The sequence below is a fragment of the Ictidomys tridecemlineatus genome, chromosome 16 (assembly GCF_052094955.1).
Source record: "Ictidomys tridecemlineatus isolate mIctTri1 chromosome 16, mIctTri1.hap1, whole genome shotgun sequence".
NCBI classification, from domain to species: Eukaryota; Metazoa; Chordata; class Mammalia; order Rodentia; family Sciuridae; genus Ictidomys; species Ictidomys tridecemlineatus.
The window spans coordinates 1,729,134-1,747,241 of record NC_135492.1 but is presented as its reverse complement, the minus strand read 5'-3'; the positions used below and the strand labels follow the sequence as shown (position 1 = coordinate 1,747,241).

Sequence of the window (18,108 nt, the reverse complement as noted above, 5' to 3'; positions counted from 1 at the left end):
TCCTGGCCAGTTAGCTATCTCATTAGTCCTTGTGCCAAGTGTTGGGAGTTCACATGAAAGGTATTTGCTCACAATCCTGGCTGAACTTTGGGGTAGACAGTGACAAAATAGTCTACGTGGAGTTAAAAATGGTAGAAAGAAAAAACAAAAAAAAAAAAAAACGCCCACGCAAACAAACAAAAGAAAACAAACAATCAGGAAAATACCCAGAACTTGAGCTATCAGAATCCCTCCCCACCCCACCCCACCCCCTTTTTTTCTACAGGGGATTAAACCCAGGGCCACTCACCCTCCCATCCATATCCGAAAGCCTTTTAATTTTGAGACAGGGTCTTGCTAAGTTGCTGAGACTGGCCTTGAACTAGTTATCCTTCCAAGTCACTATGATTACAAATGTGCACCACTGCACCTGGAACTGTTTTTTTAATAATATTTTGTATAGTTAGGCCTATACACACCTCAAGTTAGACAGCTGATAGTAGTCATTAGCTATTAAAATCAAGATTGTAAATTAATGCTACTTACTGGAGCCACACAGTTTTTTATTATGCATATCCAAACTCTCAACTGCAAGCTCTTTTCAGTCCCAGTAGTATGTATGTCAAAAGAGGATGAAATAAGTAACTCAATTTCTGATAAAGTCTTCTTAATGGAAAATGTAAAACCCCTTTTAACTTTAATGTACAAAGCCATATGTAACACTTGCACTTTAACAAAAGCAAGCTAATGTTTTAAAAAACTACATCATTAAATGTATATATGTATATATTTATATAGCATATTAAGTTTAATATTTAGCTTTGAAACTTCACAAAATTTTTACCAAAATGAGACAATTTTAAATAAATTACACCTTTTGAAAATGTTTAATTATACAGTCAATAGCTTCAACAAAATATTGAAGTGTCTATATTTAGTATATACTTTATATCTTACAAATTTTACAATTATTTGGCAGTAATTTTCTGATTATGACATGCCTGCTGAGCGACTCAGCAATTTCCCAAATGCAGGCAATAGCTGGTGTTTGTGTCCTATTCTCACAGTAACTGTCTCAATGTAGTAAAAAATATCAGTTATCTTATTAAACTGTACAAGGGCACATTTACACTTGATCAACAATATAGCATAGAATTTTTTACCAAACATAAATACATCATTTTAAATCTGACATTTTCACAAACATCATATACACTATGATACAAAAACAGCTCAGAATTGCTGTTTTAAAATTTACCTTGTTTTATGACATTGAACCACAGGAGCTGTGACATATGGTATACTGCTGTGGTGTCAGTAACAAGTAATCACTATGAAGAGAATTTTTTGGCACTGAAGGTTTTGTGAAGCTTAAATCAGTGTGTATATGTGTCATCATTCAAGGGGAGGTAATCCCGGTTCTACAATCTATAATTATCCAACAGGACACACTTAATTTTCTTCCATATCCTCTACTTCATCTTCATGTACCTTCAAAGCTCTCACCATTTGTATGACTGCATGATACAAGATATTTTTGACCTGAAAGAGATATTGACATTTATCATCACTTAAGCTGGAGAGAAACTGACAAATGACAACTACCATGCTAAAAATATTAATAATTTAAATTGGGACTTAGGAAAGCCAAATTCAATAACAAAAATGTCAAAATCTAAAAGTGTTTCTAAGCCAAAAGTTATAATAAGGGCCATTAAAATTCATACAATTAAATATACATTAATATTAACCTTCAGTTAGCTTGTTGTGACAAACCAGAAAATGACTGCCTAAATTATTATGCATATATTTTAATTTCTGAGTATAAAAGGACTGAACATTCATTTCTTACCTGGAGCCTATCATCATAATTGATTTCTTCCTTCAAAAGTCTCAGTTCCAGTGTTAAGTGAAATGACTGTACAAAATGTTCTGGGGACACAAAGTCTTTAGTTACCTGAATACAGCTGTGAAAATTCTGTACCTATTTCCAAAAGAAAACTTGTGTAATGTAAATCTAATGATATAGGAGCAAAGAAAAGCTATAGTCTGAAACCAATAGAGATTTAATTTTAACCAGAGATTTAATTTTTAACTAGATTTAATTTTTCCCAAGTATCAAATGGATTTCAAGGCAGAACACCACACTTTCCATTGAAAATCTTCATTGAAAGTGACTTGGTAAAGGAAATATTTTTAATTGATAAAAAACAAACAACAACAACAAAAAGATCTTCAGAAACCCTTTGCAAAACCTGATAATTGGATCCTAAATTTTGTAAAGATGGACTTTTTAGACTGGTAACTAGAAAGAATCAACAAAGCAATCAAAATCTGAGTATGTTTGATGCTGTTTCTTTGGCTTTTACTGTTAACTTATAGCAGAGCATAAAGAAAAAGAAATGTGGTTCAGTTTGTTAGGAATGAGTAAGAAAACTGATCACAAATGAGTTTCAAATTTGTACTATAATTTTGGTTATTTGGGTCTTTCTTTCAAATTAGCCAATTAAATAGACTCCAATTTCCTGTGACTTTAGTACAACAGTTTTTCAAAACAGTTTTCTCTTTCCTGATTAAAAAGTTTTAATAAGAATCCAGCCAATATAGTGCATTGACAGTTTTATCTGTTCTGTACAGTTTTACTGGCTCTTCATTTGTTCATAGAACAGATAATCTGTTTCACAGAACAGCTTACTATGGGTGAGATGTTCAGTGCTTGTTCCAAGACAAATCAGCCAATGAAAAGTAAGTCAACAGAAGCCCAACTTCTCTGACATCTTTTCTAATAGATGTTTTATATTAGATATTATTAACATCAACTTTCATTATGTGTCTAATTCCATCACAGAGCTTCTAAATGCTCTTTCTTTTTTTACTTACTTGAACATGCTGCAAGGAGGGTTAAGAGTATGTCCTCAAAAAGTTTTAGTATAGGGGCTGGGGATGTGGTTCAAGTGGTAGTGCACTCACCTGGCATGCGTGCGGCCCGGGTTCAATCCTCAGCACCACATACAAACAAAGATGTTGTGTCCGCCAAAAACTAAAATAAATAAATATTAAAAAACTCTCTCTCTCTCTCTTTCTCTCTCTCTCTCTCTCTCTCTCTCTCTCTCTCTCTCTCTCTCTCTCTCTCCTCCCTCCCTCCCTTGCTCTCTTTAAAAAAATTTTTAGTATATACCTTTGGTTTTTGGTACTGGAGATTGAATTCAGTATGCTGTGCATGCTAAGAAAGTGCTCTACCAGTGAGCTACTTCCATGGCCCTTTTTAAAATGTTAATTTTGAGATAGGGTCTGAGTTGCCCAGGTTGGCCTCACACTTGTGATCTTCTTGCCTCTTGAGTACCTGAGTAGCTAGAATTACAGGTGTGTATTACCCACGCATGGTTCAGTATATGCCTTTTGGTAGGTCTAGTTCTAATATGTCATAAAATCACTTATAGTCCCAAAATTTCTAGTAGGTTATACAAGTTCTTTATTTGTATTTTTATTTTGGTCAATCATCATTCTCCTGGTTTCCTTTAGTTATTTATTTATTCAGCCTTTGCTTAAGCTTTTTGAGTCTATTAGACTGTTGTCTAACTTCAATATCTGGAATCCTCAGAGAATATTTCTGTCAATATATCTTTCTCCTTTGAATGAGACACTTTCCTTTTGTGTGTGCATGCCTTGTATTTTTTTTTTAATTGGGTATCTGAACTTTGTAAATTTGTTAACTGTAATAATCAGATTCTCCCCTGCCTCGGAGTTTGTTGTTGTGTATCTCTGAGTACCACAGTAATTGTTTAGTAAGTTGTACCAATTTCTTCTCAAAGGCTGAATTTCTTGTTTGATGTAGTCACTGAAGTCCGTATTCCATTATTTTAGTGGTCATCAGTGCCTAAAAAGATTTCCCTCGATATCAAAAATTAGCTGCCCTTTTCTTCATTAGTCTCTTGGTTACTAAAAGTTTTGGATTAAATTCCAGATTCTAAAAAAAGTTGATTCTGTCCATTTTTGACAGTTTGTGGTTATTTAAAAATGACTTTCAGAATGTCGAGTTTTAGCTGGGTGTTGTGGCATACAGCTGTAATTCATATTTGAGGCCAATGGCAGCAACTCTGAGGTCCTGAGCAACTTAGTGAGAGAGAAACTATCTCAAAATTTAAAAGAATGAAAAGAGTTGTGGATGTGGCTCAGGGGTTAAGTGCCTATGGGTTCCAATTTCTGGTACCCGGCCCCCATAACAAACAAAACCCAAATCCCAGAATGTTGAGTTCTATTAGCACTTACAGGATGCTACTGTGTTTTCACATGATGTATTTTCTTAAAGGACTGAGGGTTAGTTTTAAGAGTTGAGGGTTCAGTTTTAAAGACATCAAACCTTCCCATTCCATTTATTCCCCACCTCTTTGTTGTATTGGGGATTTATAGCTTCCTTTATTACTGAGCTACATCCCCAGCTCTTAACTTTTGAGATGAGGTCTCATTAAGTTTCTCAGTCCTCACCAAGTTGTTGGGGCTGGCCTTAATTGTGATCCTCTTGCCTTAGACTCCCAAGATGCCAGGATTATAGGCATGTTCCTCTACAGATGGCTATTCATCCCTTTTCTCTACCATGTCTTGAGTTTTTTATACTTCACTTCCTAGACACATACTATCTTTCTTATACTTCTCTTAAAGGATTAGTTGTAATTATATATAACTGGTCATATAAATGCAAAAAAAATACATTTTTAAAATATTATAAATTCATTATAAATAGCTTTTAAAACTTCACATACATTTTTCCAAAATGAGACAATTTTTTAAAAATTACACCTTTTGAAAATGTTTAATTATACAGGCAATAGCTTCAACAAAATATTTAAGTGTCTGTATTTAGTATCTACTTTATATCTTACAACTTAAACAATTATTTGGCAGTAATTTTCTGATTACGACATGACTGCTGCACAATTCAGCAATTTAAGCAATTTAGGAAAAATTTATCATTAAAGATGTAAAATCCACATGGTTTGAGATCACAAATTTATTACTCATTTTTTGTAACATAATTTCATCCTCTATAAAATGGGAAAAATTTTACTTTTTACCTTGTAAGTTCGTCAGAAAATAAAAGAGAAATGCATGGGAAAAAAGATGTAATTATCCATCTATCTATCTGTCTGTCTATCTATCTATCTATTTAGTTTGCCATTGACTGTGTTAGAACACTGGCTGTACCACTCCCAGCTTGAATTTTAATTGTTGCAGTTTAAATAAAGGTTACTCAGAAGCTTTGGCTGTGACAAAGTAAACATTGGAGGTCAAGGTCTAGCTGTTCTTTCTAGGGATGTAAAAGAAGAGTTTCACACACTGAGTTGTTGACCAATAAAAGAATTGGGCTGGGTTTTGGTACTGGGAGTTGATCCCAGGGGCACTTTATCCCTGGCTACAGTTTTTTTTTTTTTTTTTTGAATTTTGAGATATGGTCTCTTTAAGTAGCTTAAGGCCTTTCTAATTTGCTGAGACTTGCTTGAGACTTGAAATTGCCTCAGCTTCCTGAGTCCCTGGGATTACAGGCATGTGCCATCATACGTAGCCCAACAAAATATTTTTAAGTTTGCCATTTTACAGTGGTTCATACAATAACAGTGCTGTGGCTAAAAGACACACACCAGAAGATCTTAGAAGATGGAAAAATATACCCTGTTCATGGATAGGCAGAACTAACATCATCAAAATGGCAATATTACCAAAAGTTCTCTATAGGTTTAATGCAATGCCAATCAAAATCCCAATGGCATTTATTGTAGAAATAAATAAAGAAATCATGAAATTCATATGGAAAAATAAAAGACCCAGAATAGCAAAAGCAATTCTAAGCAGGAAGTGTGAATCAGGTGGTATAGTGATACCAGATTTTAAACTATATTACAGAGCAATAGTAACAAAAACAGCATGGTACTGGTACCAAAACAGGCGGGTGGACCAATGGTACAGAATAGAGGACACAGAGACTAATCCACAAAGTTACAACTATCTTATATTCGATAAAGGGGCTAAAAGCATGCAATGGAGGAAAGATAGCATCTTCAACAAATGGTGCTGGGAAAATTGGAAATCCATATGCAACAAAAAGAATCTGAAATCCCCTCCTCTCGCCATGCACAAAAGTTAACTCAAAATGGATCAAGGAGCTTGATATCAAATCAGAGACTCTGCATCTGATAGAAGCAAAAGTTGGCTCCGATCTGCATATTGTGGGGTCGGGTTCCAAATTCCTTAATAGGACATCCATAGCATAAGAGTTAATAACAAGAATCAACAAATGGGACTTACTTAAACTAAAAAGTTTTTTCCTCAGCAAGAGAAAAAATAAGAGAGGTAAATAGGGACCCTACATCATGGAAACAAATTTTTACGTCTCACACTTCAGATAGAGACCTAATATCCAGAGTATACAAAGAACTCAAAAAAAAATAGACAATAAGATAACAAATAACCCAATCAACAAATGGGCCAAGGACCTGAACAGACACTTCTCAGAGGAGGACATACAATCAATCAACAAGTACATGAAAAAATGCTCACCATCTTTAGCAGTCAGAGAAATGCAAATCAAAACCACCCTAAGATATCATCTCACTCCAGTAAGATTGTCAGCCATTCTGAAGTCAAACAACAACAAGTGCTGGTGAGGATGTGTGGAAAAGGGTACTCTTGTACATTGCTGGTGAGTCTGCAAATTGGTGCGGCCAATTTGGAAAGCAGTATGGAGATTCCTGGGAAAGCTAGGAATGGAACCACCATTTTACCCAGCTATTGCCCTTCTCGGACTATTCCCTGAAGACCTTAAAAGAGTGTACTACAGGGATACTGCCACATCGATGTTCATAGCAGCATAATTCATAATAGCTAGACTGTGGAACCAACCCAGATGCCCTTCAATAGATGAATGGTTAAAAAAATTGTGGCATTTATACACCATGGAGTATTACGCAGTACTAAAGAATGACAAAATCATGGAATTTGCAGGGAAATGGATGGCACTAGAGCAGATTATGCTAAGTGAAGCTAGCCAATCCATAAAAAACAAATATTTTATTGGGTGTGATTAATAGAAGTTCAGAGACTAGAAAAAACAGTCTTAAAATAGCAGAATTTACCTAACCTGCATTAAGAGAAAGAGAAAAAAAAAGTCTTAGTGACTTGTAGGAATAATAAACCAATGGATGTTTCACAAGTATATGAGAGAGATTAGGGCAGAAAAATATTTGAAAAATAATGGCTCAACTTTTTTTAACATTTGAATGCTCCAAACAGAATAAAGAATCTCAATGAACCTTGAGCAGAAGACACACATACACACACAAATGACACCACTCCAGAATTAAGTTATTCAAAACCAGAAAAGTGACCAACTTGAAAAATATATCATCCATACAGAAAAAGACATTATACAGATATAGAGGGGGAAAGATAAGCATTTTTATAGCCCTCTCAGAAATTATATAAGTCTAAAGACACTATAGCAACTTTCAAATGTGGAAAGAGGAAATAAAGACTGTCTGCCTTGAATTTTCAATCCAGTGAAATTATCCTTTAAAAAGGATAAATTATCCTTTAAAAAGAATAAATAAAAGAATACTTTTTATCTGTGTAAACAACAGTTGATATAATTATGCAGAATCTGATCTGCACTGTGTAAACTGTTGACAAAAAGTTCTTCAGGCAAAAGGAGAATGTTGTCACTTGTAAATATGTATCTACACAAAGAAATGAAGAGAGCTAGAAAAAGAAGGTAAATAACATACAGTGGCTATGTAAAAAAGACTGTCCCCTAATTTTTAAGGTCTTTAATGGAAAATTGACTATTAGGTTCAAAATTTAGTGTGTGCTTTACAACATGTAAAACTGAAAATTACAATAAGAACGCCACAAAGGACAGGAAGAGAAAATAGAAACAATACTATAAGACTTTCAAAGTGTATGTGGAGTGTTGTGCTATTCCTTAAAGTTTGACTGTAATAAGGAAAAGGTGCATATCTTAAGCTGTGGAGCAGTGCTAGCAAATGGAAAAATGTGAGAACCTATGTATTCTGAGATTTTTCTAATAGCTACACATTAATAATCTAAAAAGAAACAGATATAATTTTACTTTTTTATTTAACATGCTACATTCAAAATATTATCATTTATATATTTTTCAAGTTGGTCACTTTTCTGGTTTTGAATAACTTAATTCTGGAGTGGTGTCATTTGTGTGTGTATGTGTGTCTTCTGCTCAAGGTTCATTGAGATTTTTTATTCTGTTTGGAGCATTCAAATGTTAAAAAAATGTTGAGCCATTATTTTTCAAATATTTTTCTGCCCTAATCTCTCTCATCTACTTGTGAAACATTCATTAGTTTATTATTCCTACAAATCACTAAGACATTTTTTTTCTCTTTCTCTTAATGCAGGTTAGGTAAATTCTGCTATTTTAAGACTGTTTTTTCTAGTCTCTGAACTTCTATTAATCACACCCAATAAAATATTTAAGTATTTTACTTGATATCTCTACCGTTTTTGTCCAAATCTATAACTTCCACTGTTCACTGATTATATTCACGTTGACATTTTTGAACATGTGAGCATAACTACATCACCTGTTTTAATTCCTGTCTGACAGTTCTGTCTTGTCTTTCATTTCTGAATCTGTTTCCATTGTGATATATTTGTTCCTGGTTATGAGTCATATTTCCCTTCCCTATCTGTAATGTTTTATCAGAAGCTGGATGTTAATTATACATTGCTGATTGCTGGGTTTTTAGTATTTTAAAAAAATTATTGTTGGACAATGTTCTCACCAGTAGTTATTTGTTCAGTTTACTTCTCTTGAGGTTTGTTTTTTAAGAGTGTTTAAGGGGCTTGAGTCCAGGGCTACCTTGGCCTCACTTCCAAGGCATGGCATCTCTGGGGTCTTTCCTATCCATCTTTTAGTATTCAAGGTGCTTTTCCCATGTTTCCACCCTGGCTGATAGGAACCATGATTTCCAGCCTACTGGGATCTCTAGAAATTGTCTTCTTTCTGGAAACTCTTTTCCTGGAAGCTAATCTTGCCTAGGCTCATGGACATGTATCCTGCAATTCAGATTCCACTGTTATTAATTTACGAAGATCTCTATAATATATCTGTAAGTCTTATTCTGTGTTATCTCCTTCCTCTTGGAATTCCATACCCAAACTCAAGTTTCCTTGAACTTTGTTTTTCTTTCCTTAACTTGGCAATTTCCTGTTTTTTTTCTCTATATTTTTGGTGTGTGTGTGTGGGGGGGGAGATCCTCCCTGTGCAATGGTCCAGAAATTGTCTACAGGAAGAAGGCCTGAATGTGGTAAAGGTTTTCTTCGTTTATTTCTTTTCTATCAGGGACCATGGCTTGGAGCTTTCTATTATTAAATGCCTCAAAACTTTTCTAAATGTAGTGTATTTTTCTAATTGTCAAAAATAATAGCAAAATCCTGGACTCAGTTAGTTACTCCTATGACCAGAAACACAAGAAACCTCATAAGTTTGGAGCAATTTCTCATAAAATCAACTTTCACTTACACTATCAATCAGTCATAACTAGTGATGTGGTCACTTTTGGGGGGGAGTACTGGGGATTAAACCCAGGGGTGCTTAACCATTAAGCCACATCCCCAGCCCTTTTTAGGGCCTCACTAAATTGTGGAGACTGACCTCAAACTTGCAATCCTCCTGCCTCAGCCTCCTTAATACCTGGGATTATAGGTGCGCGACCAAGCCGGAGGTGACATGGTCACTTCTAACTGTAAACACTACAGTTAACATTGTGTTACTGTTTAACTGGATACATTTTACATAAATACAACAATAAAAACCACCATTTTGTTACATGGTGAAAGGGAATTGGCAAAGAGTAGTTCTGCTACAATTTTTTCTTGTTTTTTTAATCAATGATAATACAACTTTAAATATTTTACAATATGGTTGTATCATTTGTTTGACTATTTGTCCTTTGCTAATGGATGTTTAACTTTTCTACAAGTTTATTTTATTTTATGAGGTGCTGAGGATCGAAATCAGCACCCTGTACATGCCAGGTGAGCGTGCTACCTACCACTTGAGCCACATCCCCAGCCCCAGGTTTTTTTTGTTTTTTAGTGCAACTTCTAACCTTACAGGTATGCATGTAACCATTACATACTGAAGTAATATTAAAACAATAGCCACCAGCATGACATGGAACCTAACCAAACATTTTGCTAGCTTACCTAGAATACATGCCAGCTATAAACAAATAGTATGGTCAGTCATATTCAGTTTAAGCATGTCCTTTTATATGTTTGTGTCTTTATGTCTAAGGGACATTGTCAGGATTGGAAAATGGTATAAAGGTAGATGTACTTTAAATTTCAATTAATATTGTCAGATGGCTTTCCAAAAAGGTTAGAATAATTAATACTTAATTATTTCTATGATTTTTGCAAAATAGTGATTTTTTTTCTATTATTCTGTCTACATTTGCTGGAAGAATTTACCTTTCTTTATACCTAATTTTCACTGATATGAATTTAAGATATTTTATTTAGTGAATTATAATCTACTACTACCATCATATATTTGGATGCTCAAATTCAGATTTTGGCCAGTAGGAGCCCTTTTGAATTGGTGCCTGTGTCCTTTTAGTAGGAAATATTTAGAAAACAAGATCTGAGCTCTGTTTACTTATTTAATAGTTTAATTGAGCACTAATCTTAGTGGGTATTAAAACTAGTTGTTGGAAGTCTGAAAAGGAACAGCAAAGAAACTTATTTCTCAATTATCTTAGCACAAGTTATCTTGCCAAAGGTCATCATTTCTAGATCATCATTTCTCAGGATAGAGAGAATTGAAAAACTGTTGCAATTTTCTATTTTAATGTTTCAATTTCATATATATAATTTGAAATTATATGTGTATATATATCATATATAAAAATTATGAGTTCATACTGATACTTTTAATCCCAATCTGATGCTGCAGGGTTCTTTTTTGACTTCCCCAATCCATATTTGTATCTTCTCCTAGTGGGAACCCCTCTTTCTATCAATATCAAATATTTCTCATTTGCTCAGCCCTACAATACTCACAAAATTGTTTTCCCTTTGTACAGTTTTTGTTTAAAAGGATTCTGCTTTGATTATAAAAAAAAATTGTCTCCACTAGTCTTCAAAAATTTTATCTTTATTGTATTTCTTAGATGTTGTCTCCTACATACGTATATATTTTTTCTTTTATAATTTCTTTCTTTTTTTATTTTCTTCTGGGATGATCTATATTTTTAAAAATATCTAACACATTCTGCCCTATAGATTTCACTACTTATCTTTTTTTCATAATGACATTTTTATCTGGTTATTTAAAAAATCATATTGCTAATTATCCAAAGGTCTTTACTGTACTTTAATTGTAAAGTTGTTTCTTTTCTGTTAATTTTTTCTATTAAGATATTTTAAGGGCTGGGGATGTGGCTCAAGTGGTAGCGCGCTCGCCTGGCATGCGTTCGGCCCGGGTTCGATCCTCAGCACCACATACAGACAAAGATGCTGTGTCCACCAAATACTGAAAAATAAATATTAAAAAAAGTTCTCTCTCTCCCTCTAAAACAAAAAAAAGATATTTTAATTCTCAGATGTCCTGTTATATGCAATATTCCCCAAGATGTTTGACTAGTCTAACTGGTAATATGTATTGGGAAAGGGTAGATGTCCAGATCCTCAGCACCAGTGAACTTTATTTAATAGAGGTGGGAGTTAAATCCTACAGCAGGTAACCTCAGACATCTCACATCTGGTCATCCACTCCTTAAAAAAATCTCACCACCTAGCCATTCCTGAACTTTACTTTTGAATTCTCAAATAGAGAAACAACGTTGGGAGGGGTCAATTCCTTGATTTGTCAGTCCTAGGGACTTAAGGGGAAGGGAAGAGGAGCAGCTACCTGAGCTTTCTTTCCTAGTCTGTTGGCCCCAAAATGTGTTGTCCTGCCCAGACTTTATCCCTTGAACATACAGGCTCTTGTGTCCAATTTCTGTAGGGAGATGGCAAGCAGTCATGAACCCAAGGGAAAGTAGGAGAGGCCTGGTTAGAACACATCTCCTGAAAGCCTCCACAGCCACACCATCCTCCGTCGTATTACACATGCCACACTCCCCCTCCCTCTTCCTGTCTTGTTCCTGACACAGGACTTGTACTCAGCTTTCCCAGGTTCACTGTGATGCAGGCGGAGGGTTTGTTGTGGATAGCCTTTATTATGCTGAGTTATAATCTTTCTATACCTAATTTGATCAGGGCTTTTATCATGAAGAGATATTGAATCTTATTTTTTGCATCTACTGGGATAACATGGCTTTTATTCTTTCTTTTGTTGACATGATAGATTGCTTATTGACTTGCACATGTACACCATCTTTGCACCCTTGGGATAAAACCTCCTTGATCAGGGGAAATAATCTTTTTGATGTGCTGTTAAATCTTGTTTGCTAGTACTCTGTTGAGGTTGTCTGAACCTTGTTCATCAGGGATATTGGTCTATACAACTTTCTTTCTTCTTGTTGTGTCCTTATTTGTTGTTGAAAACAGGATGATGCTGGCCTCCTAGAGTTTGGAAATGTTTCCTCCCTTCCAATCATATGGAAAAATCTGAGAATTGGTTATAGTTCTTTTTTAAAAGTTTGTCAAAATTCAATCATAAAGCCATCAGTCCTGAGGTTTCTTTGTTGGGAGACTTCAGTACTGATTCAATCTCATTATTTGTTATTAGCCTATTCAGGTTTTTTATGTCCTCATTTTTTTTTTAATTTTGGGAGGTGCAGTAGACTTTATTGGTGGTGAAAGTAGGGCTCCTTAAACCTCCCTCCTTTTTCAGGGTGTCTGGGATGGAAATTGGGAAGAGGGGAGATTCTTGCTGAGGGACTGAGTTAGGAACAAGGGACTCCCCACAGCCGAGGGCCTATTTCTTTCTCTGTGTTCTTGCTGGGGCAGGTGGTCCAGGGGCTCTTACTCCTTGGAGGCCATGTGGACCATCAGATCCACCACCCTGTTGCTGTAGACAAATTCATGGTCATACCAGGAAATAAGCTTGACAAAGTGATCACTGAGGGCCATGCCAGCCTCAGCACTGAAGGTGGCAGAGTGGATATCACTGTTAAAGTCATAGGAGACAACTCGGTCCTTGAGGGGCCCTCTAATGCCTGCTTTACCACCTTCCTGATGTCATCAAATCTTGCAGCTTTCTTCAGGCAACAGGTCAGATCCACAACTGACACACTGGGGTAGGCACACAAAAATCCATGCCAGTAAGCTTCCCATTTAGTTAAGGGATGACCTTGCCTACAGCCTTAGCAGCACCAGTGGATGCAGAGAGGATATTCTGGGAAGCTCCAACATCATCATGCCAGAGTTTCCCAGAGGGGCCATCTACAGTCTTCTGATTAGTAGTGGTGACAAGTACTGTGGTCTTGAGTCCTTCCACAATGCTGGAGTTGTCATGGATGACCTTGGCCAGGGGATTAAGCAGTTGGTGGGTGCTACAGGAGGCATTGCTGATGATCTTGGGGGAGTTGTCATACATCTCACGATTCACGGTCATCACAAACATGGGGGCATCAGCAGAAGAGGCAGAGATGACCCTTTCAGCACCACCCTTGAAATTAATCCCAGCTTTCCCCATGCTGGTGAAGACATCAGTGGACTCCCCAATAGGTTCAGCACCAGCATCACCCCATCTGATGTTAGCAGGATCTTCCTTCTGGAAATGGACTTTCCATTGATAACAAGCTTCCTGTATTCAGCCTTGACTGTGCCATTGAATTTACCACGGGTGGAAACACACTGGAACACACAGACCATGTAGTTGAGGTCAATGAAGGGGTCATTGATAGCAACAATATCCACTTCGCCAGACTTGAAAGCAGCCCTGGTGACCAGGCACCCAATGTGGCCAAATACATTTACTCTGACCCTCACCATCATGTCTTAGGGACGGCATGGCTGGCACCGCAAGAGACAAGAGGATGTGCACAAGAGGAGAAGATGTGGCTGTCTGTGAACCAGAAGTGGAGTTCTCAGATTTATTTTGATAGGTTATGTGTGTCTAGAAATTTGTCCATTTCTTCTAGATTAGATTTATAAATGTTAGCATATCGTATTTATTTTTATCAGAATCTCATAATGATCCTTTGTATTTCTGTGCTAATGTCTTCTTTTGCTTAATGTCTAATTTTATTTGGGTCTTATTTTTTTCTTAGTTAGTTCAGCTAAAGGTTTGTTGCTTTTGTTCACCTTCTTAAAATATGACCTCTTCATTTTATTGATCTTTTGTATTGCCCTTTTAATCTCTTTTGCATTTATTTCTGCTCTGATCTTTCATTCCTTCTAATTTGGAGGTTGGTTTGTTCTTGCTTTTCTAGATCATTGAGATGCATTTTAAGGTTAGTTGAAATTTTTAAAAAACTTTTTTAATGTAGGCACTATTGCTATCAAGTTTCCTCTGGATACTGGTTTTGTTGTATACCGTCAGTTTTGGCATGTTGTTTTCATTTTGTTTCCAGAAATTTTAATATTTCTCTTCCTTTATCCTTGACAAACCACTATTGATTCAAGTGTATGTTGTTCAGTGTTCATGTCTAAATTAATTTTGTTGCTGACTCTAGTTTTTTCCCCATGGTAATCAGAAAGGATACAGAATATAATTTCATTTAAAATTTTTATTTAGAATTATTTTGGGGCTTAATATATTGTGTATTCTAGAGAAAACTCCATGAATTGATGAAAAGAATGTGTACTTTGCAGCTGTTGAATGGAATGTTCTGACATATAGTTGAACTCTGATGTTTGTTCATTTTTTGGTGGAGGGGCTGGATGAATTGTCCACTGACGAAAGTGGGGTATTGAAATTCCCCTCTGTTATGGTATTAGTCTCTCTCCCTTTAGGTCTAATAGTGGCTATTTTATAAAACTGGTTGCTCTGATGTTAGGTATACATAAATTTATCACATTTCTTATTGAATCCTTGATTATTATTAGTGACTTTGTCTTTACAGTTTTTATCTTAAAGTCTATTTCATCACATGTAAATGTAGCTACTGCTTCTACTAGCTTTAAGTTTCCCTTTGCTTGGAATATCATTTTTCATTCTTTCATTTTATGTTTTTAGTTGTGAATTCTTTTTAGGAAGCATGTTATTGGATCTTGCTTTTTGATTTATTCAGTCCAGCTATCTTTTAATTTTTTCCATTCAAGGTCATTGATAGGTAAAGGCTTATTCCTGTTAGTTGTTTTGAATATTATTTGCTCTTTACTTTCTCTCATTTATCTTTGTGATTTGATGGCTTACTTTACTGATAAAAATGTTTTTCATTTGTGTATTTACTCTTCTAGTAAAATTTACTTTTATGACAGTAATTTTCTTTGACTTCTGGGCACAAGACTCCCTTAAGTATCTTTTGTACAGCTGGTCTTAATTATCTCAGTTCTGAGAAAGTCTTATTTCTTTGATTCTGAAGGATAGCATTGCTGGATGATCCTGGTTGGTAGTTCCCCCAAACCCCCACCTCCCAAGACTTAGTATGTCAGGTAACTACATTTATGGCGTAGCCTTCTTAGTAAACAGACTCCACCTGAAAATGTGTCTTGGGTGTTGGTTTGACAAGGCTGGCTTTGATTCTAGCTGGGAACCATGCTCAATGTTGACTTGTCCTTGTGGATGCAACCAACATAGTTGGACTGATGAGGTGACCATACACTGATAACAAGGTAGCAGAGTAAGGTAGGGCTTGCCAAGTCCTGGACTGGGATCCTAAATGCTGTAGAAATTCAGGAAAGAAAGGATAAAAGTGGAGGAGTGGGGTTGGATGAGATGGAATGGGGGGGTGTACAGTTGCAGAGAAAGTAGGCCCTGAATTCCAGGCTTCTAAAAAAGGGAACTTGAATCAGTCTCAAGAGTCAGTAAGTTCTTCATTACTCAGGTTTGAACCAGTCACTCCCTGAGAGCAGTACATGTCAATCTATTCCTACCTGGAATGCAGGAATGCCAGAAGCTTATCCAGCAGGTGAAGTTTCCCACTAGCCTCAATCAGGTGGTCTCCAACTTCAAAAGGCTCTGGTTCCACACCTGAAAGCAGAGAGCCCAATCCTAATCATGTGCCCTGAGTCAGGGCAAAATTCTTGAGTAGAAAACCAAATAGGTAGGCAACAGAGAGAGCCCAAGCTCTTTCTAATGCAGTAGGCCCTCCAGTCTCACCTATTCAAGGCATTTTCTAATTATTTGCTTAATATCAACTGCAGAGCCTGGCACATCCAAAAAGTCTAATAAATATTTATCTAAGAAACAAACTCACTCTTTACGAAACTGAGGGAAAGGAAGATGCCAGATATCAAGAAGATCCACAAAGAAAATTCTAAGGCTCTCACTCTAGATAAGAAATCAAGAAATAGGCTTAGGTGTGTATAAAAGTGATCCTCAAGGTACAGGCAGCAGTCAGAATATTCTGGAAGATGTCCTTCAAAATCTATGTTCCTAATGCCCCTTCTCCCTTAAAAAAAGTTCTAATGTGCACTTGATTAAAGTTCTGTTAAACTTTTAAACAGCTCCTAATGGTACTTGGCATAGACTCCTTAAAACAAGTACAGCAGACCTTTTGCAATCTTTCTACACTAGGGAATCCCAGGACCAGAGAATCGCCCATCAGAGTGCATCCAAAAACCCCAATGGGAATGAAAATGAAATACTACACATAAATTTGTGGCAACAAGAGCAGTACTTAGAGGGACATGTACAGAAGTCACTAGGATGAAAGAAGAGAGCAAAGGACACAGAACAGGAGCATGCAGGCAGGAAGAAAGGCAGGAAAAACTGCTACCCCAGAAGCTGAGTGAAGAGCGTCCCAAGGAGAAAGCCATCTGCTGTGTCAAGGGATCTGAGAAGTTAATAAAGTGTGAAATGACAATGCCTGGGCATCACAGAGAACACAGGGAACTGGGCGTAGTGACCAAGGGGCTCAAGGCAAAAGGAAATCCAATCCTGAAGAAGGGTTAGATGAATCCCCATTATAACCATTCTGTAAAGCTGCCAGTTTTCCTCTCCACAACTGTTACTATCATGAAAGAAAGAAAAGCTACCTGCCCTCCAAAAAAGCTTAGAAACATTTCTAGATTTTAGAAAAGTAGAGTCAAGGCAAATGCAATAGATCCTGCATTAAGAGAGAAAAAGGAAATCAGCTTAAGGGATATTACGGGACATGTGAAGAAATCTTCAGTATGATTAACACTAGATATCATCAATATAGAGAAAATGAGAAGGAGCAGAGTAGACACATAAATGCAGCAGTTCTGTTGAAGAGTCCAGCTATGATTTTGATTACAGAACTACTAATGAAAAATAATGGGGGGAAACAGGACATTGGCTCACCATCAAACAAATACGGGTGATCCACGCACTTTCAAAGCTGGGATAAGATATTCTGAAGTTTAACTTTCCTTGCCATCTCATTTTCAAATACATCTGAAATTTTAAAGATAGATATGAAAAGGGACTAACAAATCAAAACACAAACAAAACACAAACATAACCTTACTCATTTCATAGTATTTCCCTCAAATTTATACTAACCTCCCAAATGGCAATGAATTTCACTAAGAATTAAAATCATATCCATATGGGATTTTCTTACTCCTCACTTTTTTTGAGAAGGAAATCTACAAGGTAAACTTAGCAGTGCTTTGTTAAAACAATTGTAAACTTCTAAAATTTCTTCTATAACTGCCATTGTGGTTTTAAGAGGGGAGAAAAAAACAAATAGAGGATAAAAATCATGAGTAGACACTTAAAAGTGTTTGCTATATTGCAGGCATAAGAAAAAGCACGCAAGAGTAAAAAGGGAAATTCCATCATGCAACAACCAAGTCTGAGCTACACTTAACACTGCTATTGTTCCATGTCAGGTGATTGGCGTATCATTCAGAATACAAAATTCTACCTTATATTCTTGCTACACAAAGTGAGTGTAATCATAAAATATTTCTCTGCATAAAAAATCACATCCCCATTTAGTTTCTTAATGGACCAACTGCCCTCTGAATACCTAGGTCTTTTATCAAAATAGCCTTGTAGTATTTTTTCTGCAA

General features: G+C 36.1%; 1 long non-coding RNA gene and 1 pseudogene across 1 annotated transcript; both read right to left on the bottom strand.

The window, feature by feature from the left end:
* Positions 1 to 847: 847 nt before the first annotated feature.
* On the bottom strand, positions 848 to 16,148 carry LOC144371315 (uncharacterized). Its single transcript, XR_013431406.1, has 3 exons — positions 16,000 to 16,148; positions 2,950 to 3,019; positions 848 to 1,521 (listed from the first exon to the last, which is right to left on the bottom strand). It is a non-coding gene; the product is annotated as an uncharacterized LOC144371315 (long non-coding RNA).
* LOC144371313 (glyceraldehyde-3-phosphate dehydrogenase pseudogene) lies at positions 12,229 to 13,953 on the bottom strand (annotated as a pseudogene).
* Positions 16,149 to 18,108: the final 1,960 nt, after the last annotated feature.